Here is a 27408-nt window from a genome sequence, read left to right on the forward strand (position 1 = left end):
GGGGGGAAAATGGAATAGGTGGGGAAGTGGGGCTGAGGTCGGAGGTCAGAGTTTCTCTGGGCATGGAACCTCCTGTGGAGCCATCCCGCTCTCTTTATTGGCCAGGTGGCACTTTGGTCCTCAGTTTCCCCATCAGTGTTTCAGGGCTGGTCTTGGTGAGAGAGGAAAACTGAGGCAAGAAGGCCAGAGGGGCTGCTGGGTCCTGGTTGGCCAGGCTGGTTGGAGCCCTGTTGCATGGTCTCAGGCCTGGTCAGAGGAGTGCTGGATCAGGGGTCGGCTTCTTGGAGTAATGGATTATGATGGCTTATTTGGTAGGGAAGCTGCTCTGTCAGATGGGCTCAGCTCCCTGGAGGTGGAAATGCCCTGCCTTACCTGTCAGTCTGCATTCCCCCCCCCCCAATGGCTCACCTCCCTGCCCTCTCACCCCACCTTTGCTGTTCCTGATCTTTCAGGAAGGAGTTCAGTGAATGGAAGGGGGAGGGAGGAAGTTTCAAAAGGATGCACTGAGCACTGGAGACCCAGTATCTGGTGCATTTCGTGCTCTGCATCTTTATTTGCTGAGTGACCTTGCGCAAGTCACATAACCTCTCTGAGCTTCTGTTTCATCCTCAAGGGGATGGGAATAAGAAAAGGTTATTATGAGGATAAGATGGGATAATGTGGGTGAAAGTGCCTGACATAAGGTAGGTGCTCAAAAATGTAGCAACTGATTGATCAATTGGTGATTCCAAGAGCCTAGTGTTATTTTGGAGGATGCTCGTAGGTGGACAGATCTGGGAGGGAGTCCACTTGCTCCCTGGTGACCTTGCTCAAGCTAAGTATGCGGCTCTGCTGGGGGCATCTCCCCATCGGTAAACTCCAGGTAGGGGTGCCCTCCTAGCAGACGTGCAAAGGGCCTGGCTCACAATGGGCACACCTGGAGAGCTGCTGCCCCTCCCATCGCCTTCTGCTTTTCCAGCTCTCCTAGCCTTGTCTCCTTCAGTTGGGGGGGGGGGCAGTGAGTTTCTGCTTCTCCCTCCATCTCCTTCCTTGTTCTCTTCATCCAGAGCAGAGCTTCTCCACCCTTAACCCCAGAGACTGCGTTTTCTTGCCCCTCCCGTCTACTCCCTTCCTTTCTGCACCTGCTTCTCTTAATAACAATGAGTGTTTGTACAGTGCTTCAGGCTTTAGAAAGGGCTTCAATGCATTATCTGATTTTATTCTTTTAATTCCATCACAGCATGAAACAGGCTGAAAGATCTTGTTGTTGTACAAATAAGGAAACTGAGTCACCCAAAAGGTGAATGACTTTCCCAAGGTCTCACAGTTTACTTCGTCATCCGTCTTTGTCCCTGGGCCTTTGTGCTTCCTTCTAAATATCCCATCTTGCTGAAGTTCCTATATCCTTCCCTGCCCTCCCCCTTTGCTTTCCATCTCTTGCAGCAGCGGATGCCTTCAGAGAGGATAAGGGGATGAACATACTGGCAGTGAAGGGTCTGAGTCTGGCTGAATGGGGGCTGAGAGAGGTCTGGAGGAGTGACCAAAGAGGGTTTCTTATTATACAGCAGCCTCCTGTAGGATGACAGAGGGACGCCAAAGGTGACTTCTGGGGACATAGCCTGCTTGGCAATTCTTGAAAATGCTGGGGGCTCAGAATCCACCAGGCTGTGGCAAAATCCTGCTCTGCCTAGTCCCGGAGGACAGCCCAGAGGGTAGAGGTGGACTGGCAGGGCACGGCCGGACAGACAGAAGGAACTTTTTAGAGGATTTTCCTCTATAGGAAATGGGACCCACTGGTGGTGTGAGCTCCACCCAGCTGGCAAGTCTTTCCCCTAAAACCACAGCTCTTACTACCGCCCTGACTTTTCCTCCTGCTGGGAAGGGCGATGTGAGCCCCACAGCACACAGCAGAACTCTGTCCTCTGGATTTTATAACTAGATCAACTTGGAGGTCATCTCATCCATTCCCTTACCTCTAGACAGAGCTCATTACACAAATGCTTCTTGAGCTCTTTCCAAGGGCCAGACAGTGCTCTAGGTAAACAAGACAGATAAGGCGTTTGCCCTCATGGGATTGACATTCTCCTGGGAGAGACAGACAATAAATAGGTAAACATGCTATGAAGGAAATGAGCTAAAGCAGTGGGTTAGAGAGTGATTAGGCTAACATGGCCCAGGAAAACTTCTCAGAGGAAGTATTGCGTGAGGTGAGACCCAAATGTTGATGTTACGTGATGATTTGGAAGATGGAAGAGCAAGTGCAAAGGCCCTGAGGTGAGATGAGCTTATCAAATGCTTGAAAGAAGGCCATGTCACTAGAGAATAGTGAGCCCTGGAGCGTTTTAAGCACATGGGACATGATCTGATCTCTGTTTTGAGAAGTCTACTCTGGCCTTGAACAGGCACAAGGGTAGGCTAGGGAGATGGGCCAACAGGCTGCTGATGTTGCTAGGATGAAGGAGGCTGGTGGCTTAGTCCATGGTGCTTGCAGGAAAGGCAGTGAGAAGGGGCCAGGTCTGGGATACATTCTGGGGTAGAGCCCAAAGCTTGGCTGATCAATGAGATTTTGGGTGTGTGAGAGAGAATGGGCCCAAGGATGACTCCCAGGTTTTTGGCCAGAGTCACTGGGTGCACGTGGTTCCATTTACTGAGATAGATGGAGTGTGTGAGAAATTTCTAGGGAAAAGGTGCCAAGATTTCTGCTTTGCTTGATTTCTTATTTCATAGCTCTTTTCCCACACACTGGGGATTTCTTGTGCATGTGTGTTCTCTCCTGTCCTCTCAAATTCGGCCCGTGCTGGTCACTCTGCCAGTGAGTGGATAGTTCTGGACACCTTAACATGCCACCTTCCAGACTATTCTTGCAGCATGATCTGATCTGGGAGGGGCTATATTATTTACATATAGCAATACGATGTAATAGTCTACCCCCAAATTTAGTAGCTTAAAACAGCAACAAACATTTATTATCTCATATAGTTTCCATGGGTCAGAAATTTGGGAGTGGCTTGGCTGGCTGGTTCTGGCCTGGGGTCTCTCATGGGGTGTCAGTGATGATGTCAGCTGGGGCTGTAGTTATCTGAAGGCCTGACGGGCTGGAGGAGCTGCTTCCAAGGTGGTTCATTCATGTAGCTAGTAAGTTGGCGCTGGCTGTTGGCAGGAGGTCCTAGTTTCTTGCCACATGGCGCTCTCCATAGACCTGCTTGAGTGTCCTCGCAACATGGTGGCTGGCTTCCTTAGAGTAGGTGATTCAAGAAAGAGCAAGGTGGTAGCCACAATGTCTTTATATCCTCACCTTGGAAGGAAAACACTGTTATGTTTACAATATCCTATTCATTGTATAGGTCATCCTCATTGACTGTGGGAGGGACCTATATAAAGACATGAATACTTGCAGGCAAGAATCCCTGGGGGGCCACTTTGGAGGCCGACTACGCAGATGCCCAGAGAGAGGGCAAAGTTGACCTGGCTCCTGGGGAGCTGGTCTGTGGGAGGGGTGGGAAGGGCAGAGAGGTAGGAGTCAGACACACCCCTCTAGGCAGGCTGCCTTCCAGCTGTGTGACCTGTGTTGTACAGGAGTAAATGTACTAATAAAAAATCATTAAAAAAAAAAAAAGGAGGAAATGTACACCAGCACATAGTAGGTACCTTTCTCCTTTCTTGAAGCATGGGTGAAGACTGGAAAGGATCTCGGATATTCTATGCCCAGTTCTTTGCTGCTGGGAAGTGCTTGAGAGAAAATGCTCCATGCTGGTCAAGGAGGGGCCCCAGAGTAGATGTTAAAATACCTGCTTATTGCACAAAGGAGGGCTGAGAGTGAGGTTGTACCCTCAGCTTCTAGAACAGTGCCCGACTCATAGTAGGAGTTCCGATGAAGGAGTAAAGGAGTGGAATAAAGGAATGTTGAGGAACAAGAGGTTCCTATTTAGAGAGAGGCTGTGGAGTGGGGCGAGGGAGGGCATGAGAGCAGGAGAGAAGGAGCAGCAAAATCGTTTCGTAATATCCTTCCAAAAAGCCCTCAGACCTTCTGACAGAGACTCACACCCCACATAATTTTAGTCACTTACATTTTCTAGCTGGAGTATAACTCACCAGCTTGTCAAGTGCACACATCAGTAAGTTTGTACCTATTATGAACCAGATCAAGATCTAGAACATTTCCAGCACCCAGAAGTGCCCTTTTGCACCCCTCCACGTTAGTATCCCCCAAAGGAAATTTCTAGAGTCTTACCTCTGCCATCACAGATTAGTTTTGCCTCTTTTTGACTTCATATAAATTGAATCATACAGTATGTTTACTCTTTTTTTAAAATGATTTATTTATTTTAGAGAGCGAATGCAAGCGAGCAGGGGGAGGAGCTGAAGGAAAGGGAGAGGGAGTGGGAGTCTTAAGCAGACTTTGTGCTGATTGCAGAGTCTGACATGGGGCTCGATTCCATAACCCTGAGATCATGAGCTGAGCTGAAACCAAGAGTCGGACGCTTAACCGACTGCGCCACCCCGGCGCCCCTATTTACTTTTGTGTTTGGCTTATGCTCAGCTTGCTGTCTGGGAGGGTCACCCGCCCTTGCATATTACAGCGGCTCATTCTTTTTGATCACTACGTTGTATTACAATATATGAATAAACCACAATTTGTTTATCCATCCCACTGTTTTTTTAAATTTTATTTTATTTATTTATTTATTTGACAGAGAGAGAGACAGTGAGAGAGGGAACACAAGCAGGGGGAACAGCAGAGAGAGAGGGAGAAGCAGGATTCCCGCTGAGCAGGGAGCCCGTTGCGGGGCTCTATCCCAGGACCCTGGGATCATGACCTGAGCCAAAGTCAGACGCTTAACGACTGAGCCACCCAGGCGCCCCTATCCCTCCCACTGTTGATTGCCATTTGGATTATTTACAATTTGGGGCTATTATGAACAGACGTGCTATGAACGCTTAATCATCTGTATCCACGCAGAACTTTGTAATACACAAATTGTCTTCATTCACCTTCTCGGTTCTGTGAGGTGGGTTGGGCTCATGGTAGCCCTATTTTATAGATCCCAAACTGGGGCCCGGGGAGGGTGACCAACTTGGTTAAGGGCCAGTGGCTTTCTACATGATTCTGGCACTGCCCTGGGCTCCATGGGTGGGGAGCAGGTGAGAAGGAAAGAGAGTGAGACACGCAGAGAGCGGGGCTGGTTTGGACGTTTGAGACTCACCACAGTGGATGGAACTGCCACCCTCCAGCTTTCCACTCCAAATCCCTTGAAGGAAGCAGTTCCAAGCCTCCCTTAGTCTCCACCCCTATGTCTCATGGGGTCCTTACCTGTCCCCAGTTGTTTCTCTCCTGTTGAGGATTAACGTGGGTGTCCCAGGATTTGTCTTCCACTTTTATTTCAGTATACGCACGGTGCGTGTATACACGGCAGATTGTCTTCTGCTTTGTGTTTTTCTCGCTCCCCTGCTATAGGATTCCACAACCTCCAGGTGCGTTTTATCTAGCTAGCTAACTATCATCTATTTATCTATTATTTTAAAGGAAACATAATTTTAGAGTTGTCTTAGATTTACAGAAAAGTCACAAAGATGATCCAGGGAGTACCTGAGTAGCCCACACCGTTTCCCTAATCCCTAATACATTTTTGAAAACGTTTTTTGCACTCCTGATTTGCCCCTTGTTTTAAAATAGCAGTCCCGGCTGAAAAATGCAGCACCTTCCAGCAAAATGCTCATTTCCATTCCTGGTCAGATGCGAATTAAAGGAAGGTTCCAGGCAGCTGCTGGGCAGGCAAATTGCCCATGCCTCAGCCTCCAGCCTCCAGGCTCCTACTCACCTCCCGCTTCTCTCTTTCTCTCTCTCCTACCCTCTTCCCAGACTCTGGCTCTTCCCCAGCAATGACTTGGTCTCCTCCCTGTACCAAAGGGGTTTAAGTCCCATCCTTTAAGCTTGAAAGGAAAGGAAATCCCGTAATGAACCCCACCTTTCAGTCATATGACACACCACCTTTCCTGCTCTCTCATAAACACACCTGCAACCTTCCTTCACGGTTGTGTTGGGGGCTTGGAGTATTCTCCGGCTACCTGGTATCACCGGACTGGGGGAGGCTCGTGGCCGCAGGACACATCAGTTGTCCTTTGGCCTTGGGAGGCAGAGTATTGTGTTTAAATCCTGACTGCGTCCATAATTGGTTGTGTGACCTTGGGCAAGTTCCTTAACCTCTCTGAGCTCCAGTTCCCTCATCCATGCCGTGGGGATGATGGTAGGACCTATCTTGCAGGGCTCTCGTGAGCACTGAGAATGATGACCCAACTCTAATGCCATGTTCAAGATCAAGTGGTCAAAAAGTTGCCAATATTATTATTTTGTATTCCTCCTGCCTTCTCCTAACTCGTGAAAGGTGGGGAGAATCTGGGGGACCAACATAGGGCAAAGTGTGGACTTGGCAAGATACTCGCCTATGTTTTTCTTCTCTTCTTTCCATTATCAAGGAGGCAGAAGGAAATGGTGCCAGTGAATACAATGTGTCTTTTGCTTATTCGCTTGTCCCAGGGCACCTGAGACTGCAGCAGCGCCTCTAAAGACCTTATCTATACATTAGAATCCCTGGGGGCAGTCATGATGCCTGGGTCCTTCTCCCCAGAGTTGATTTAATTGGTTTGGGGCATGATCGGGAATTGGGATTTTTAAAAACCAGCATTGGGAGTATAGAATGGTACAAGCATTCTGGAAAAGAGTTTGACTTTATGAATTATGAATTCATATGAATTTGTTCCTTATGAATTATACACACACTTGTTGCCTAACCGAGCAATGGCACCCTAAGGTATTTACCCAAGAGAAATGGAAATATGTCTACAAAATACATGAATATGTGTAGCAGCTTTAGATACCATAGCCCCAAACTGGAAAAATCCAAATATTCAAATGCAGGTGAATGGAGAAATATGTGATATAATGGCCCAGTGATATACTACCCAGCAATGAAAAGGAACGAACTATTGTTACACACAGCATTGTGGGTGAATGTTGAAAACACTGCTGGGGGAAAGAAGCCAGACATACAAAAGTACATACTGGATGATTCCATCTTTTATAAATTCTTGAAAGTAGGAAGCCATCATGGCAAAAAAGCAGATTAGTAGTTTTCTGGAACTGGGGGTGGTGGGAAGCTTGCAAAAGGGCGTGTGGGAACTTTTCTGGGTGATAGAAATGTTCTTTATCTTGATGGTGGTGGTAGTTATGCAGGTGTAGACATCTGTCAAGCTCCTTGGACTATATACTTAAAAGGCATGCATTTATTGTATTTAAATTGTCTCTCAATATAGTTGATTTAAATTAAACCTGGCCAGGTAAGTCCCCTTGGCAGCCGAATTTGAGAACCACGGGTCCCCAATTTCTGAAGACCCATCTCCATCCTTTCTCTCTTGGTCAGGCACTGACCATCAATATCAGAGCCTTTTCGTCCCCTTGCAAAGAAACCTGTACATGATGGCTATCACTCTTCAGTCCCTCCATCCTTTCCCCCCACCCCTGCCCCAGCCCTAGGCAACCACTAATTCACTTTCTGTCTCTACACATTTCCCTGGTCTGGAGAGTTCATATGAATGGAATAATATTCATGATTGGTTTCTTTCACTTAGTGTAATGTTTTTAAGGCATATCTTTTTCATGGCTGAATAATATTCCGTCATGGGAGTATACTACATTTTGTTTATCCATTCCTCAATGGATGGGCTTGTGGGTTGTTTCTACCTTTTGATGATTATGAATAATGCTGTCATGAATATTCATGTTCAAGTCTTTTTGTGACTGTATGTTTTCATTTCTTGGGGGTATAGAGTCAACTCTTTTTTTTTTTTTAAAGATTTTATTTGTATATTTGACAGAGAGTAAGACAGCAAGAGAGGAAACACAAGCAGGGAGAGTGGGAGAGAGAAGCAGGCTTCCTNNTGAGCAAGGAGCCCGACGTTGGGCTCGATCCCAGGACCCTGGGATCATGACCCGAGCCAAAGGCAGACACTTAATGACCAAGCCACCCACGCACCCCTAGAGTCAACTCTTGAACAACACAGGTGCGAATTGCACAGGTCCACTTTATACACAGATTTTTACAGGATGGTCATGGATATGCATTTTCTCTTTCTTATGATGTTTTAATTAACATTTTCTTTCCTCTAGCTTATTTTGTTGTAAGACTACAATATGTAATACATATACCATATAAAATATGTGCCGATTTCAATTAAAAAAATGTGTTAATTGACCGTTAATATTATTGGTAAGGCTTCTAGTCAACAGTAGGTTATTAGTAGTCAAGTTTTAGGGGAGTCAAAAGTCATATGGGGATTTTCACTGCCCAGAGTGTTGGGGCCCCTAATGCCCTTGTTCAAGGGCCGACTGCATATACCAAGGAGTGGAATCGCAGGGTCGTACGTTAATTCTGCTTAACTTTTGGAGGAACTGCTAGATTGTTTTGCAAAGTAGCTTATATTAGGTTTCTAGGTCTACTGTAACAAAGTACCACAGGCCCGTGACTTTAAACAACAGAAATGTGTGGTCTTACAGTTCTGGAGGCTGGAAGTCCAAAATCAAGGTGTTGGCAGGGCCACGTTCCTCTGAAAGCTGTGGAGGAGATCCTTCCTTGCCTCTTCCTAGCACCTGGGGGTTTGCTGGCAATCTGTGGCTCTTCTTGTCTTACAGAAGCATCTCCCCAGCCCTCTGTCTTCATGTGGTATTTTCCCTGTATGTCTTTGCATCATCTTCCCCCTGTGTCCGCCTGTCTCTGTGTCCAGATTTTTATAAAGACACCAGCCATGCTAGATTAGAGCCCACAACAAAAACCTCATTCTAACTTGATTATCTCTGTAAAGAGCCTACTTCCAAAGAAGGTCATGTTCTTAGGTCCTGGGGATTGGGACCTCAACATATCTTTTTAGCGGGACGCAATCCAACCCATAACAGAGCCGCACGGTTTTACATCCTCACCAGCAATGCATGAAGGTCATGATTTCTCCACATCCTTGTCGCTGCTTATCTGACTTTTTGATTATAGCCATCCTCGTGAAAATGCAGTGACATCTCATTGTGGTTTTGCTCTGATTTCCCTGATGAGTAGGGATGACGAGCATCTTTTCATGTGCTTATTGGTCATTTGTGTATCTTCTTTGGAGAAATGTCTATTCCGATTCTTTCCCCACTTAAAAAATTGGGTTGTCTTTATTATTGAGTTGTAAATGTTGTTTATATGTTCACGATACAAGTCACTTATCTGATATGATTTGAGGTATTTTTTTTCCCATTCTGTGTGTTGTTCTTTTACTTTGTAGCACAAAAGGATAAAATTTTGATACAGCCTGGTTTATTATTATTTTTTAATGGCTTTTGCTTTTGGTGTCATACCTAAGAATTCATGGCCAAATCCAAGGTCATGAAGATTTGACCCCGGGTGTTCTTCTTAAAGTTTAATAATGTTGGCTCTATCAGTTAGTCTTTCATGTATTTTGAGTTATTTTTAAAAATATTTTATTTATTTGAGAGAGAGAGAGAGAGAAAGCATGGGGAGGGCATGGAGGGGGTAGAGAGGGAGAAGCAGATTCCCTGCTGAGCAGGTAGCCAGACATGTGGGGCTTGATCCCAGGACCCTGAGATCATGACCCGAGCTGAAGGCAGACGCTTAACTGACTGAGCCACCCAGACACCCCGAGTTAATTTTTATATAGGGTATGAGGTAAGGGCCCAACTGCATTCCTTTGTATGTGGCTAACTAATTGTCCCAAAACCATTTGTTGAAAAGACTGTTCTCTCCACCCCAAATGATCTCGACAATCCTGCCAAAAATCAATTGCCTATAGGTGTGTGGGTTTATTTCTGGATTTAACTCTATTTCATTGATACATATGGCTATCCTTATGCTAGTACCATACTATTCGGATTACTGTTGCTTTGTGGTAAGTATTAAAATTGGGAAGTGTGAGTCTTTTTTTTTTTTAATTTTATTTATTTGACACAGAGAGAGAGAGATAGTGAGAGAGAGCACACAAGCAGGGGGAGTGGCAGGCAGAGGCAGAGGGAGAAGCAGGCTCCCTGCCGAGCAGGAAGCCTGCCAGGCGCTGGATCACAGGACCCTGGGATCATGACCTGAGCTGAAGGCAGATGCTTACCTGACTGAGCCACCTGGGCACCCGAAGTGTGAGTCTTCTTTTTCAAGATTGCTTTGGTTGTTTGGGTCCCTGAGTTTTAGGATCAGCCTATCAATTTTTACAAAGCAACCTGCTGGGATTCTAATGGAGATTGTGTTGAGTTTATTGACCAATTTGGAGAGTATTACTATCTTAACAATATTGAGTCTTCTGAGCCATGAGCATGGAATGTCTTTCCATTTATTTAGATCTTTTAAAATTTCTTTCAACAAGGTTTTGTAGTTTTCAGAGTAGGTTTTGTAAAATTTATTCCCAAGTATTTTATTCTTTTCAATGAAGAAATGGAATTTCTTAAAATGGAATTGTTTTCTTGATTTCATTTTCAGAATGCTCATTGCCAGTGTATAGAAATACAACTGACTTTTGAACATTGGAGATTTATCCTGCAACCTGACGAACTCATTCGTTCTAATAGTTTTTAAATGGATTTTTAAAGATTTTCTATATATGAGATCGTGTAATCTGTGAATAGAGATAGTTTCACTTCTTCCTTTCCAACCTGGATGTTTTTGATTTCTTATCCCCTTCATCCCCCCACCCCTTGTCCTGGATAGAACCTCCGTTACGATCTTGACTAGAAGTAGCAAGTGCAGAAATCCTAATCTTGCTCTTGACTGGAGGGGAAAGTATGCAGTCTTTCACCATTAAGCATGATGATAGCTGTGGGTTTTTTGTGATGCCATTTGTCAGGGGCATTTCCTTCTATTTCTAGTGTGTTTATTGTTTTTTTAAATCGGGAGAGATTGCTGGATTTTGTCAGAATCTTTTTCTGCATCTATTGAGGCGATCAAGTGGTTTTGTTTTTCTATTCCTTTGATATGGATTGTTTTGTGGAATTTAATTATGGACTGGGGTTACACTTGTTGATTTTCAGGTGTGAAAAGAGCCCTGTATTCCTGGGGCAAATCACATTTGGTCATGGCGTATGATTATTATTATATGTAGCTAGCTTTATTTTTTAGTATTTAGTTGAAGGTTTTTGCATCTCTGCTCATAAGAGATATTGGTCTTTAGTTTTCTGTCTCTTATAATGTCTTCGTCTGGTTTTGGCATCAAGGTAATACTGGCCTCATAGAATGAGTTGAAAAGTGTTTGCTCCTCTTCCAATTTTTGGAAGAGTTTGGGAAGAATTGATATTGATTCTTCTTTAAATCTTTAAAAAAAGAATCAATTGATATTGATCCTTCTTTAAATTCACATGTGAAGCAGTTTGAGTCTGGGCTTTTTTTGTGTGTGTGTGGGTAGTTTTTTGACTGTGAGTTCAATCTCTTTATTTGGTTGAGGTCTAGTCAGGTTTTCTGTTTCTTCTTGAATCAGTGTTGGAAGTTTGTGTCTTTTTTAAAAAAAGATTTTATTTATTTATTTTAGAGAGAGAGAGGGAGAAGGGCAGAGAGAGAGAGAGAATCCCAAGCAGACTCTGCACTGAGCGTGGAGCCATCGTGGGGCTCCATCTCACGACCCTGAGATCTTCACCTGAGCCGAAACCAAGAATCAGACACTTAACTGACTGAGCCACCCAGGTGGCCCGGGAGGTTTGTGTCTTTTTAGGAATTTGTCCATTTCCTCTTGGCTATCTAACTCATTGGCATATGATCGTTCGCAGTCTTCCTTCACAATTCTTTTTATTTCCACGAGGTCGGCGGGAATGTCTCCTGTTCCAATTCTGATTCTAGTAATTTGGATCTTCTCTCTTTTGTTCGTGGTCAGTCTACCTAAACGCTTGTCAACTTTGTTGGCCTTTTCAAAGACCCTACTTTTTTTCTCTTACTTTTACAGGATTTCTCATTGCAATCACTCTGTTTGTGGCCACTGTTTATTGAGTGTCCTCTGCATGGTGGCTACTTGACACTCAACTCATGTCATCCTTGAGAAAATACACCTAAGCAGATGTAATTGGCCACACTGTCAAATGAGAACACCGAGGTGAAGCACTTGTGCCAGTCGTAAAGCTGGAGCTCCAAAGCCTGATGACTTTTCCCTGCAGCAGGGGACCTCCCCGTTCTGCTTTCAGCCTCTACAGTCTGCTGTTGAGGCTCGTTTTCTGATTCCTAAGGGGAAGAGCCATGGGTCACTCTTCTCTCACGTCACCTGTCAGTGGGCCTCTGTGTCACCTGGCGAGCCTGTCAAGCATGTGCCTGCCACTCTCTGCTTTGATTCAGTGAGCCTGGGCTCGGATCCAGGGATATGCAGTATTATCTGATGTCCCCAAAGATTTTTTTTTTTTTAAAGTTCTATTTATTTGACAGAGAGAGACACAGTAAGAGAGGGAACACAAGCAGGGTGAGTGGGAGAGGGAGAAGCAGGCTTCCCACTGAGCAGGGAGACCGATGCGGGGCTTGATCCCAGGACCTTGGGATCATGACCTGAGCCGAAGGCAGACGCTTAACGACTGAGCCACCCACGTGCCCCTAATGTCCCCAAAGATTCTGATGCTGGGGTTCCCTGACAGCACCTGAGTAACCTGTGTTTGCCCTGGATACTCTTCCTCAACTTTCCTGGGTTTACCAGGAAGCCACTGGTTTCCTCTGGGCTCTGTGTTCTTCTGGCTTCTTCCTCCCCTGGGGTGCGGGTCAAGGATAAGGTAGGTCTTGGGTGGGAAGCCATTTCCTCGCTGTTTAAAAAAATTTGTGAGAAGTTGTACATTTTGATACCCCCTGTCCACATCCACTCCATCTTCCTAGAGTTCTCTCTGAGGTAATAGAGTGTAGGACCTTCAGGAGTTAATAAGTCAGCTTGGGGCGTGTGTCATAAGCAGTGCATACGCGCTCGTGCACACACACACACCCCAGCAGGGAGGGGGCAGGGCGGGGAGGGGTTGTCGAGGGGGAGAAAGTGACACTGAGCTGACTGGCGTCTCATTTTCCTGGAATGTGGCTCCCAAAAGGTCTCATAGTTTTCAGCGTTTCTGACTCTGGGTCTGTGTAAACATCACATAGGGGATTGCTGCGTCTGAGAGAACAGAGGAGCTCGAAAGGGGGAGGGTGGGAGCCCAGAGCCAGGAGAGGGGGCAAATGGGAGATGGAGACTTGGAGCCAGAGAGGGGTAAAGGAGAGGGAAACCCTGGGGTCCTGTTGAGACAGGACATGTGGTGAAATATGTGGGAGGAAACAGAGGCTAGCGGTTTCCCACTGAGAGTGAGGGATCTGCTGAGGCCTGGGGTCCGTGTTGGGGGGGGGGGTTGGGCAGAAGGCCCCGCACAGAGCAAGAGGCTTGTCAGTGGTGCGGGAGGGAACAGGGTGACTCCTGGACCCCTGACCCATACCAGCCTCCCCCACTGCTTCCAGCTTTTCGCTTGGGGGTCTGTAGTTTCTGCTGGACCTGGCTAAGCAGGGTGGGTGAGGGAGAGGTGGGCTTCCCACTCCTGGGGCTTGGTAAGCCCCTGCCTCCTGGGGTCCTGAGCTGCCTTCCTGGAACCCAGCATTCTTTCCTGCGTGGCTCTCCCTAGCGGCCAAGACTGTCTTAGCCTTCTGAGCCTCCCAAGCCACTGACCTAGAACGGTTTCCAGAGACTGAGTGTCCTGAGAGGGGGCCCGGTGCAGCTGGAGCTCCTCGGGCCTTGGGCTCAGGTGGATCTTGACTCTGCCATTTATGTGAGATGTGTTATATCAGACGAGTCACTTAAACCTCCGACTTCTGCTTTCCCCATCAGTATAAAACTGGGGACATTGATATCAGCCAGCCTTGCAAGGCTGGTGTGAGGATTCGAGAAAATGTGGGTAAGATCCTGGCATGTAATAGGCTCTTTCTCAATAGGTGGTAACTCCTATTTATTCTGTTATTCTGAGACCCAAGGATAACAAACAGCCAAGTGCCCCAGAAATCCACCCGCTGGCAGGTCTGGCCAGCTCCACCAGAATGACAATGGCCCACACTCCCTTACCCTCCCCCACACTGGTTCCCCTGACTGTGGTCACCTGCTTACCCCCTGTCCTGTGCCCTGCTTTGCCCTGCCCAGGACCTAGGAGGCCCCGCCCCCTCTTCTCTGAGGGTTCTGGCCTCTGGCTGATGAGTGACTTGGTCATTTGTCCCCCGTAGCTGGCAAGCAGGGTGGGATGTTAGCGGGGGGCCATTAGGAAGAGAGGGGTATGTATGTCCTGAGGCACAAGAAAGAACAGAGTGAGTCACAGATTAACCCCCTGGCCTGTTTCCACCTCCTGGGCCGGGGCACCCAAGCGAGGGTGTCCCGAGGTGTCTGGGTTCAAACTGGGTTCTGCTTAAGGAAGCCGGGGAGGAAGGTCACTCATGGGTCAGATGGGATTGGAGGAACAGCAGCAAAGCCCCAGTGCCCTCTCCTGCACTACGAAAATCACACTGGCTTGAATTCCACCATGAGTGCCTGGCTTACAAGGATCTTCTATCCTTGCGTGGACTGGATCCATTTAATCTAATCCTCACAACAACGCGAAAAGGTAGGCATTAATATGATCCCTTAGCACAGAGGAGGAGGCAGGCTGAGATGGCTGAGCTGCATGCTCGCAGAGCCAGGAAGGTGGTGGAACCGGGACCCAGGAATAGAACCCAGATTTAGGGGAGAGTCTGACCTGTGGATGGGATAGTGAGAAACCTGACCCATTTCTGACTTTTTTCTTCAGCAGCTTCATTGTGACTTGGGCTTCTGATCCATCCCTGCCTTGTCAGATAATTGTGAGGGTTGAATGTGTAAATGCATAGACAGTGCTTGGTGCAGTCGTGAATTTCAGCAGTCTGTCATTGTCATTGCCTTGGGACTGGGGTCCCAGGCTGCCATCGGATTGGGTGGAGGGAATTCCATATTACCAAGCTAGCTTTAACCTCCAGGGAAGACAATGAGAATGGTCCCCACTGGCCTGGGCTCTCTTGTGAGATGGTAAGCTCTTAGCAGCCATCTTGTGCTGTGTGGAGGGAAGTTGGACTAGGGGTAGTCAAAGTCTCTTTTGTTTTAGGGTTTGGGAGCTTGGGAGTCAGAGCTGGATTTGTTCCCTGCTTCTCCTGTTTACAGCAGAGTGGCCTGGGATCATTTACTGAAGAGCGCGGAGTCTCAGTTTCCTCATCTATAAACTGAGGTCATAAAGACCTGCCTGCAGGGTTGTAGTGAGGATGAAATTAGTCGATATGGAGCTTTCTGCTCCTGGTGTGCAGTGGCCTGCAATCCGTGACAGCTGTGGTGGTAGCGGTGGCATCGTGGTCATTAGTCAAGTCTGGCTCTCTCCAGGGGAGGGTCCCAGAGCTGGGAGGCCCATGTACTGTATTTGTGTCACCTTATCCGGAGGCCAGATCGGTGTGCCGTGCACCCCAAACAGCCTGTTCCTCCTCCTCTCGTCTGAGCATCCCTCCTCTGATTCCCTGAGGCACCGGGGGCCTTCCCACAGAATCCCTCTTCCCTCCCAAAGACCTAATTCCTTAACTGTCCTCTGACTCTCATTCTGACCCTTAATCTGTGTCTTCTTCAGAACCCACTTAATTTTTTTTTTTTTGCAATGATTTTAGACTTACGGAAAGTTTGCCAAAATAATACAGAGTTCCCATATACCCTTCATCCACTTCCCCAAATGTTGACAGCTTTACAGATCTATTGCGCAATGATCGAAACCAGGAAATTCACATTGATCGGATGCTGTTACTAATCCACAGATCTTAGTGGAGTTTGCTGGGTTTTTCCAGTACCGCCCCTTTCCGGATCCCAGACCCACTTCAGGATCCCACGTTGCATTTAGCCATCTGTCTGCTTAGCCTCCACCCAGCTGGGATAGTTCTGTGGTCCCTCCAGGTCTCTCATGACTTTGGCACTTTTGAAGAGTATGCGTCTGATATTTTATAGCATGCCTCTTAGTTTGAGTTTATTTGATTTTGTGTTTCCATCATTCCTTCTACACGGATAAATGGAATTCGACTGTTCTTTCACATTCTGCTGTCCCTATTCATTCTGTCTCTTATCCCTTATTTTTTTATTCAATTATTTATTCATGTCAGTATGGAACCTGGATATTCATTTTTTTAAAAAAGATTTTATTTATTTATTTGACAGAGAGAGAGAGACAGCCAGCGAGAGAGGGAACACAAGCAGGGGGAGTGGGTGAGGGAGAAGCAGGCTCCCAGCGGAGGAGCCTGATGTGGGGCTCGATCCCAGGACTCTGGGATCACGCCTTGAGCCGAAGGCAGATGCTTAATGACTGAGCCACCCAGGCGCCCCTGGGTATTTACTTTTTTTAAAGGTTGTAACCCAATGTTGTCATCATCATCATCATTATTATTTCTTGATCGAATTGACCCTGCCATGGCCATTGGGAGTTTGTTAAAGTTGGTTAGGACTCACGCTTTTGACATCTCTTATTTGCTCACTGTATCAGTCAGGGTTCTCCACAGAAGCAGCCAGTAGGAGGTATATATGGGCATACCTCTTTTTAGTGGTGGAAATAGCACGAGAACTAGAATTGGAAGCGGAGGCTGAAGATGGGCCTGAATGGCTGCCATCTTGATCAGACTTGAATGGGTGAGGGGCTGCTTCCTGTGGATGGGCAAACTAAGTGGTTTCTTGAGACGGCGTCTCTTCCTGGTGGAGATGCCGTGGGGATTGTTGAAAAGGCCACAAAGGATTTAGAATATTGCATAAACTTAGTTGACAAAGCAGAGGCAGGTTTGAGAGGATTGACTCCAATGATGAAGGAAGTCGTACTGTTGGTAAATGCTCTCAAACAGCGTCACCCGCTACAGAGAATTGGTTCATGAACAGAAGAGTCCATTGCTGTGGCAGACTTCATCGTCTTATTGGGAGAAATTGCCACGGCCACGCCAGCCTTCAGCGACCACCTCCCTGATCAGTCAGCAGCCATCAACGTGGAGGCGAGACCCTCCACTGGCTGAACGGTGACCCTCTGAAAGCTCAGGTGACAGCATTTTTTTAGCAATCAAAGATTTTTTAAATTATGTAAATTTTTAGACATAATGCTTTCACACACTTAACTCGATTGTAGTCTGGTGTGAATGTAGCTTTTATCTTTGATATGCACCCGGAAACCAAAGAAGTCATTTGACTAGCTTCACTGGGACAATTTGCTTTATTCTGGTGGTCTAGAATTGAGCCTGCAATGTCTCAGAGGTATGCTCGGGTGTATATTAAGAGATTTTATTTTAAGGAATTGGCTCACATGGCTGTGGGGACCAGCAGGTCTGAAATCTCTAGGGCAGGCCAGCAGTCTAGCAAATCAGATAGAAGCTGGTGTTGCAGTCTGGAGGCAGAATTCCTTCTTCTCCAGGAAGCCTTAGTTTTTGCTCTTTGCACCTTCAACTGATGGGAGGAGGCCTGTCCACATTATGGAGAGCGGTCGCCTTTACTTAAGGTCAAGTGATTATAGATATTAACTGTCCTCAGACAACATCCAGATCGTGTTTGATGAAATCACTGGGTACTGTGGCTGAGACAAGGTGACACAGAAGGCTAACACACCCGCCCATTCTGTAGGAAGCGTGAAAGCCACTTAGCTTCTCATTTGTCAAGGTCGGTAGAGGGATGGAGAATACAGGGGTCCCATTGGGCTGGCTTGGGGTGGAAGTACGCGCTTCTGGTCTGGGCCCTGTTAGTTTGCAGGTTTGATGTTTCACTCTTGCCCTCTGTGAGATTTGAGCAGATGGCTCCTTTCATCTGTAAAATGTAAGAATCATTATTGTTCTCAGGTGGCTGGGGGACAGCGGGAGGATTTTAAATGCCTGCTCAGAAGCCTAAGTGGGAATACGCCCTCCGCAGGGCTTGGCTTCAGCTGCCTTCTGGGACGTGCGGCCAGTCTTCTGGGGACACGTGGGGTACTTTCCCTTCTGGGAGAGGCTAAGGTGGTGTTGGCAACGGTACTTCCTCTGTCTGATCTAATCGCTATGGGAGACAGTAATCAGAGTCATCAAAGTGGGTTAACCACAGAGCCCAGGCAGGAATTGTGGCTACGAGGCACACGTGTGTGTATGTGTGCGCACGTGTGTGTGTGTGTGTGTGTGAGAGAGAGAGAGAGAAATATCCTGGGGTGTGTGTGGGGAATGATTGGAAATTCAGGGAGACCTTCGGGAATTTGAACTGTCAAGGAGGCGATAGCCGCTGAGCAAGGCTCTCTAACAGCGCTGAGGTCCCTGATGTTTTGTAGGCAGCAGAGAGAAGGGAGCAGGGGAGGTCTGGCTTTCCCAGAATGCGGAAGATGTGGAAACTAGGGAGAAACCAGCAAGATGGAAAGCTCTAGATATATCCCCAAAGCCTTCCCTGCTGTTAGGGCCTCAGCATTCCTCCTACCTCTCTGTTTCCATAAGGGGAAACCGAGGCCTAGGGTGGGTCTTAGCATCAGTAGAGGAGTGGCTATAATCACAACCATTGGTTACTGAGGGTAACCAGATAATTTTCTTGGTCTTGGTGGAGGACAGCCTAGGAGGAAACAGGTTGAAATGGCAGCTGGAGTGAGTTGGGTTCATTTCGAGGGGCTGTCTTCTGGTGGTGGGAGCCAGAAAAGGGGTACCAGGACACTGAAGGAGTCACTGGGGCCCCTTGATTGGAATGTCAAGAATAGATGTGGTTGGGGGCTCCTGGGTGGCTCAGCTGGTTAAGCATCTGCCTTCAGCGGGGGTCATGATCTCAGGGTCCTGGGATCGAGCCTCACGTTGGGCTCTCTGCTCAGAAGGGATCCTGCTTCTCCATCTCCTCTGCCTGCCACTCCCCCTGCTTGTGCTCTCTCTCTCTCTCTCTCTGTCAGATAGATATATAACATCTTGAAAAAAAAAAAGAAGTGGTTGCATTTGGCCGGGGAAGGCCGAGCTGTCCTGACCTGGTGGCGCATGTGTCTGTAGGGGGCAGGATGAAGGGACTCAGGCTGCCTGGCACCGACCTGGGGAAAACCAGCTCAGGCCAACTGTGCCTCCTTAAGAACACATCCTTTCTCACACCACCCCTGCAGCCATGGCTGTGAGTTGCCTCTGGGGCACTGAGGAGATCCAGGAGATGGGGCTGGTATCAGTGAGCATCCTTGTGTGCTGAGCTCGACCAGCCCCAGCCTCAGTTTCCTCGTCTGTCTAATGAGGATAATGAGATCTAGCTTGCTGGGTTGTTGTGAAGGAGCTTTGGAAATGGGGCCCACGGTAGGGTGGATGTCCTGTTCCTGGCTGAGGCAGCGAGTGGGGGGCATCTTTGTGTGCGGCTGGCACTCCTCCTGCTCCCCACTCACCGAGTGAGTTCGTGGAGGGGCAGGGGAGGGTCTCCCAGGGCTTAGGTCCCTCCACTCGGAGTCCTCCCCCTCCTCCCAGCAGCTGCGTCTCCTCCTCCCCCTCTCCGCTCCCCACCACCCCCTCTCCCCTCACACGTGAGGGTGATAAACACTCTGCCAGCTCCAAATAGGGCCTGACCTCAGCGGCGAGGCATCTCCCCTCGCCCCCCACCCTCCCAGCCGCCAGCCGCATTCCTGGAGAGGATGAGGTTGGGCTGCTCTCCCCTCTCCACTGCCTTTGTCCTTCGGGCTGCTGCCCACCCTACGGGCTTCCTCTGGTCCAGGCTCATCAGGGGCCCAACTGCGGATCTCAGACAGGATAGTTCACGATGATAATTACCGTGGTTATCACTTAGGAAGCAATTAGGTATCAGGTACCACGCTAAGCACATTTCATGGATCATGTCAATGAATTCTCAAAACAACCCCATGAGGAAGTCATTATTATTATTATTATTCTAGTCATAGCTGGACGGGCAGGGGAAGGTGGGAAGGCGGGGGAAACAGGAGAGAGATCAAGCTGCTTGCCCAAACTCATGCAGCTAATGAATGGAGCCAGAACCCCTATGCTGCTGATACCCTGGAACCCCCTCCCCACAATAAGCATTAGGCTCCAGTCAGCCTGTCCAACCCAGACCCCAGGCCCTGGCCCTGGGGCAGATGCAGGAATGGGAGCAAGACTGGCTTGGGAGTCTGGGCTTCCCTGGGGCATCTCCACTGCCAGGAAAGATGGATGGGAATCTCCTGGGTGCTTAGAGCTTTGTAGAAACTTTGTGTCCCTCAAGCGTTCCTTCCCCTGTTTCTTAGCCTTGTCGAGTTAGAGACTTGGGCAGGCAGATAGCCTTTCTAGGGCATTACCTTAACCCCTTTGTCCTAGGGTCTATTCCAGGTTCTGGTGCACAATGGAAGGATTCTTTTATTACTATTTCCCCCATGAACCTCACATTTGGAGAAATTATATGCATTTCCCCATTTTTGTTAATCAAGCACAGTTTGGCTACCAACCAGAAACTTCCAGGAGGCACGGAATAACCTATGTTCCCATGCTGAGTTGGTATAATTCCAGCCCAGAGCTCAGAAGTGTGTTTTGAAATGTTGACCAAGGCTCATAGCCTTCCATTTCTACCTTTCAGTTCCCCTAGCTGTCTGACCTTTGTTCAACTTGCTGTAGTCCCTTCCCTTTCTGCCACTTCTGGGTAACAACTATGCAGGCACCCAAGCTGATTGTGCAGCCCAGGCCCTACCGGCCGGCCTGTCCTTCCTCTCCCTCCCACAGATCATGTCATTCTTGTCTTCCTTCCCAACTCTTTCAGTGCTTTAGCTCTTTGCTGGGCCACGGGCTCCTGCTGGGCTGGTTACCTGACTGCCTTCTTGGTTCAACTTGCTGGCCTGGGTGTCAGAGAGGTGGGGGTTCAAATCCTGACCCTGCCACCCACTGGCCTTGGGGCCTTAAGAAGGTCCCATCTTCTCTCTGAGTCACAGTTTTCCCCATCTGTAAAATGGGTATGATGCTGTCTACCTCCAAGGGTTGTGTGGGGATCGGGGCTGGGAGATTATACAAGTACAGTGCCGAGGGAGCTGCCCTTGGTAAACAGCAGCAACTGTGACCCACTATGGTCTGTGCATCCCAGCTGCTCGCGGACATAACCGGGCCAGCCTCTGCAGTGATGTCTCAGGCCTGGCTGCACACCTGCCTGTCCAGGATGCCGATGAGGAGGATGCGTGGCTCTGCCGTGGGACCCTGTGTGGCTTCCCTGGCAGTGGGGAGTTCGGGTGGGCTTGGTGGTTTCCCAGCTGCCCTCAGGCGCATTCTTCTTTGCCATTTGGGTTTTATAACCTTTTACGCATTTAAGTGATAGACTATATTGGCTGACTCTGGGGTGCTTGGGTGGCTCAGTCAGTTAAGCACCCGACTCTTGGTTTCAGCTCAGGTAGGATCGAGCCCTGAGTTGGGCTGTGCTCAGTGGGGAGCCTGCTTCAGATTCTCTTCTCCCTCTCGTTCTCTCTCTCTCTTTCTCAGATAAATAAATAAAATCTTTTAAAAAAAGGATGTATAGGCTTACTCTACAATTATATATTTTACATTTCTTTTAATATGCAAAAATACTAAAAGAAAATTGTTGAGCCATGTTTCCAACTAAAATCATCTTAATACCACACTTCCCTGCTGTGTGCGTGCGTGTATGTGCGTGCGTGTGCGTGCGTGTGCGTGTGTCAATTCTCCATTGTGGGAGATTTAAAACATATACAGAAGTAACCAGAATAGCATAATAAACTCCTTTGTACCCATGCTCGACAACCATCAACTTCTGTTGTTTTTGTTTCATCTGCCCCCCTCACTCCCCCCCCCTTTTTTTTTGCTGGAGTGTTTTTAAAGCAAATCCCAGACATTATATCATTCCACTGTAAGTACTTCACTATGTATCATTAACAGATAAGGACTTTTAATTTTAACATTACCATAATACCATTATTACAGTCAACATAATTAATAACAATTTCTTAGGAGCAGTTAATACCTAGTGTATGTTCAATTTTCCCTGATTATCTCAGAAATGTCTTGTTTCAGTTTGTTTACATCAGGCAGATGAACGTGGAAACTCTGCTCTTGTCTGTTTCTGGAATAGTCAAATATTTACATATATTCTTGCCTCTGTCCCTTCACTAATCAGCTGACGATACGTGATCACTTTTCTGATGGGTCCTCATTCCTTAGTTTCTATCCCTGGCCTCTCCCTTGCAGGTTTCTCCACAGGCTTCCAGCTGGGGTCTCTGTCCAGCTGGATGTGAAATCGGATCCCAATATCCCTCCCATCTCAGCTTCCCCTCTCTGGCCTTGGCCTACAGGTCCGCTGCCCTGTCCCCAGGAAAGAGGGGGCTCTGGAAGGAGGGGCCGTGGAGAGAGAGTGGCACCCCAGGGTGAAGTTGGGAGGGAGGGGAGAGCTCACACGTCTGTGTCCCTTGATGCCTCATCTGATACATATTGTGTCCCTGAGATGTCCTTGTAAGGCTGCCTGGCTTGCTCAGAGTGGGGGGGAGTGTGGGGGTGGCCAGCAGGCGACGCTGAAGGGGCTGCCCGCCGGCTGTGGGGTCACACGGCTCTGGGAAGCAGCTGCCTTACCAAGCCAGTGGCTGGGGGCGGCCAAGTCTTCATGGGAACACACCCCCTCTTTCAGCCTCCCTCCCCACTGCGACCCCACCTCCTGTGTCTCTGTGCCCTCTGCCTTCATCGCCAGCCAAGGTCCTGGCCTCTTGGAGCCTGGTTGGCTGGTGTCAAGCTCGCGATGCTGCTCTGATCGTCCCTGATCCCATCTCCTTGGGGCTGGGAAAGTCACGCCCCAGAGTCCCCGGGGCCTTCTTCCTTCCGTTCTCCCTTTGCTTCTGAGGCCTCTGGTCTCAGCCCTGCTGCTTGGCAGGGCTCCCTCCGGGGGAACTGAAGAGATAGGGATACTTGGGTGCCCTTCTTGGCTTTTTTTTTTTTTTTTCCCAGCAAAAAGGAAACCTGGCGCCTTCGGGAAGCCACAGCCCCTCTCTGGGCCCCACTGTTCTCATATGAGAAATGTCCAGAACAGCTCTTGACCTCATTGACTGGGTTGCCAAGAGGGATACTTGAGATTTAGGTGTGTGTGTGTGTGTATCTGTGTGTGTGAGTGTGTGTGTGCACGCACACACAGAGACTTTAGAACTGCTGCCCCAGAGCAGGGTTGGGCTACAAGGTAAGAAAAAGAAGTGTTGGCTGCCTGGGCTTACCAAGGTACACCAGAACTTTCTAGCTCCTGGCCTCTGTAGCAACCACGTCTCTTAGCTTTCCCTATTGCGTCTTTCCTTTAGGGACCTCAGGTTCCTTAAATTTTTCTTTCTCTTTCCCGTCTGTTCTCTCTGTGACCCTTCTGGGCCCCTGAGGACTCTATATGTTTATGTCATCCTCAGGATCCTGCCTTGTTCCCCGAGGCCCAGCCCTTCGTCCTGATCCTCCAGCCCTAAAATCCAAAGGCCTCTCCCTCTTAACTCCATGGGTGGGGGAGCCCCTTTCTCTGTCTTCACAGCTCCATTTCCTCCCAAGCCCTCGGGATCTGCGGGTTTGAGAGCTCAGAGTCTCCTGTCCCCTGTCCCAGGGATACTCCTTACTCCTCAAGGCAGCTGCAGATGCCCCAGAACGTCCCCTAACACCTGACACTTTTGTGGGGGTATTGCCCTTGTGTGTGTGTGTGTGTGTGTGTGTGTGTGATTGCGAGTCCCCCTTCTGAGCCTGTAATGAACACGAATCTTTTCCCCGAGAAAGGTGATCCCAGAGATGTCCCTGATCCACCTGGGGGCCCTGGCTGATTTAAGAGTCAGCCAGGAGGGGGGATGGTTTGAGGTTCTGGGAAGAGCCCTGGCTTAGGAGCAGGAAGACCTGGGTTCAAATTTGGGGTCTCTTCCTTCCTAGCAGTGGGGTCTCCGTGGACTTCAGTCCCTTCCCCTGCAGGACACAGTGATGTCGCTGAGTGGTGGTGAGCACGGGTGTGGTGAGGCGCTGAAACAGCCCCGGGCAGGAGGCGCCCCGCCGGAGTGGTGGTACTTAGGGGTGGGGGCATGTGGGGTGTGTGCCCAGCTTGGGGCTGGAAGGCACACCGGTCCTGTAGGTTAGCCTGCCTCTCAGGATGGACACACACGTCCCCTCTTGCCCTGCGTGTGTGTCTCTGTGGGGAGACCGAGGCTCACTGTGGGGCTGGGGTCCCCGGAGAGGGGAGAGTGGCAGGCCCCTGGCCAAGGTGTGTGTGCTGGCGGCGCCGGCTGCTGGGGCTCCTCCAGGACGACGCTGCGGGTGGGTGGAATCCACAGGGGTGAGACAGCGAGGCCAGAACGTGCCGAGGATGCTTGGGGCCGCTTATCTCAGGCCAGGAATGCACTGCAGTGTTCTTAGCCGACGGCCTTCTTGCCTTTGGGGTAACCACCCGGGGGGCATGGCAGACATCTGTCCGGTTCTGCCTGTCCAGACAGTCCGCGGATGCCTACGGCAAACCTCCGATGGCTGGGGCTCACGTGTCTGTGTGTGTGTGTGTGTGTGTGTGCACGCGTGGAAGTATGTGCATGGATCCGTGTGTATGTGTGTGCACGGGGGCATGTACCTGTGTGGGTGCCGGCGTATGTGTCAGTGTGGATTTTGGGGGGCCATTAGGCGTGGGAATGTGTGTGCAAAGAGGGTGCATGTGTATTCTGTACACATTTTCATGTCTGTGTGTGTAGTTGTGTATGTGCGTGTGAGTTTAAGCGCATGGGCTTGCGTGTAGTGCATGGGTCCCTGTGCACACACGCACGGGTGTGTGTGTGTATGAGTGTGGGAGTGTGCAGGACTGTGTGGGGAAGCAGGAAGCCCTAAGGGGGCCTAGGGAGGGGAAGGACCGGGGGAGGCTGCTGACCCCACCAGGGCAGGACAGAGGCTGGGAGGCAATGATCTGATGTGTGGAGTGGACAGGAGGGGCTGCTTGGGCTCTTGAGGGGAGCTGGGCCACTCCCCTTGATTGGAACCTCTAAGGCAGCACGAACTGGGTCCACATCCTGCCTCTGTCACTCACACCGTCACTTGAGCAAGGGGCTCCTCAACTGCTCTAAGCCTCAGTGTCCTCAGTGCAGCGGTTGGGACACTAGCACCTGCCCGGCAGAATCAATGAGAGAGAAAAAGACAGTGCCTGGAACATCCCGGGAGCTTGATAAATGATAAAGTATCCCCATCATCATCACGATTATGGACTCCTCTGTCTGCCTCACATCTGGCCTTGGCAGTCCCTCTGTGCTTGGGACCCCTGGGCAGGATGGGGGACCCCCCCCCGCTCAGCCCCCCCTCCAGCTCGTCCTGGCACAGCAGTAAGATGGAGGCCCAGAGAGGGTGCAGACTGGCCCGGGATCATCAGGGAGCCGTGCGTAACTGTGAGGACCCAGCCTCTGGCTCCTGGCAGCTCTTCCCACCCCCTGCACTGCCTCGTTCCCATTTCTGGGGTGCCAGGCTGGAGAGCCAGGGAGAGTCTGGCAGGCTTTCTCACTTGGGTCGGCTGCTGCCGATAGCCCAGGACCCATCTATTCATGACTGGAGCTGTTCTACAGGATCGAAGTTTCCACTCTCTGTCCTAACTGCCCACCCGTGAGTCTTCTGTTTTCCAGCTCCCTTGATCCTGCTGCAGATCCTCTCTCAGATGGGGATGAGTTGGCCCCAAGGAGGGCAGGGCCCAGAATCCTCACCCCCTTGCCCAGCCCTGCCCAGGAGAGCTGGCCATCTGGCTCTGGACTTAGGTCCTCGCACCTGGTTGGGCTGCCCGAGCTCCACCTTCCGCTGCTGACTGTGGCCAGACGGGGCAGAATTCCTAGGAAGCACTGGACCCATTTAGAGCTGAGCCCCCACCTGCCCTTCCTCTGCCCCTGCCAGCACATCCCACATCCTCTCCCTCGGCCCTGCTAGGCCTCTCTGGACCTCCCAGGTGCCAGGACAGCTGCCTGCCCTCGGGAAGCGGGCCCCAGGGTGTCGCCAGGACTGTGGAGGCGGGAGCGGGCACTTTGGCGCCTGGGCACGGTGGGCGGGGTGGGCAGGGGCAGGTGGGATCTGCCAGGATCCCTCAGCCTGGGCAGGCGGTGGTTGCGCTGGACACCAGCCAGGGGAGACTTGTTCCTCATAACCATCACCAACTACCTGGAAGGAAAAGAGAAAACCAACAACAAAACAACCATCAAACTTTTTTTTTTTTTTTTGGAACCTGCGCTAAATGGCCGATTGGCTGTACATTATTAAACAGGCAGCTGGAGATCTGCCAGGGGTAGGGTGCGTGAGCCAAGACTCACAGCTTGAACACAACGTTCCTAGGAAAATAGTCACCCGTGGGGTCCCTGGGGAGGAGCACCCAGAGGGAGGGCCTCCAGCTGGTGACCCTTGCCCTGCTCACCCTTCCTGCCCCAGCCTCCGTTCTGGTCCTTGGTGGAGAGCAGGACTGGGCTGCACCTGGAGACCAAGAATCCTTTATCGGGCCCTGTGGGCCCCTCACCACCCCAGGGGCCCGAGCCCCTCTTTCCTTCCTCATGGTGAAATGGATACGGTCCCGTTTCCATCCCCACATGGGCGAAGCCAGAAACGGCTCTCCTGGGGGCTAGTGTGATACAGGGGCCTGAGCACTGGGGAGGGAGCTGGACACATGGTTCTAGGGTTGGCTCCATTGAGTTCCTCCCTGTGGTGACACTGCGACTCCCTACTTGTCCTTTCTGGGCTCCAGTTTCCATTTAACTACAGTGAGAGGATTGGATTAGTCAACTCTACATTCTTGTCAATGTCTGTGAGCCTCACTTGGGCGGCCCTGGGGAGAGCCTGGGGTGATTGTCTCCCAGAGTTGGGGGCCCTTCTTGCCCCATCCCTGGTCCCATCGGTGACACCAGGAGCCATGTCTCAAGCAAGCCCTGATGGGAGGGGCTGGCCACTGGCCCCATTCGCATCTTTTCCCGGCCACCTTGAAGCCAACCAGGCTAAAGTTCAGATGTCCGAGGGTGACAGCAAGTGGAGAATAAGCTGGGGGTCTGGTGTTTGGGTGACTACCATCTTGGGAAACCAATGCTGCGCTAGGGTAAACGGATGAAAAGCACAGTATGGGGTCCGGGTCACCACCAGGGTGGGCCTGCTACCTTCTGCCCGGTCAGGCTGCTGCTGGCATGTGTGTGAGGGGTCAGTGGATTGGGAACCGGTCCTAAGGAACCCTCCTGAACCTCTTGGCGATAAGATGGCGTGGTGCTTGAGAGTACAGCCAGGGCTCGGGCCTGTCGCCGCTGCCCCTTTGCTGTTGTCTTCCTGGCTTCGGATAAGTGACTTTGCCTCTTGCGTCTGAGCTCCCTCCACCGTTCAAAGTGGGGTTAGAAGGACATCTCCCAGGGCTGTGGTGAGGAGGGAACGAGCTAAGAAGGCACGTGCGGGGTTTATAACGGGGCCTGGCGCATACTAAGGGCACATGAGCTATCAGGGTCTATGCCGTCCCTCCCTCTGGCTTTCTGCTCTTTCCCCTTGCACGCTCGGCATTCTTTGC

The 27408-nt window shown here is 49.8% G+C and overlaps 1 protein-coding gene across 5 annotated transcripts in view; it reads left to right on the plus strand.

Annotated features, from left to right (window-relative positions):
- TNS1 (tensin 1) overlaps nucleotides 1-27408 on the plus strand; it is a 204151-nt gene that overhangs the window by 32104 nt on the left and 144639 nt on the right. The gene's annotated exons all lie outside the window — the stretch shown is intronic.

Source organism: Ursus maritimus, unplaced genomic scaffold (genome assembly GCF_017311325.1).
Source record: "Ursus maritimus isolate PB19 unplaced genomic scaffold, ASM1731132v1 scaffold_1, whole genome shotgun sequence".
NCBI classification, from domain to species: domain Eukaryota; kingdom Metazoa; phylum Chordata; class Mammalia; order Carnivora; family Ursidae; genus Ursus; species Ursus maritimus.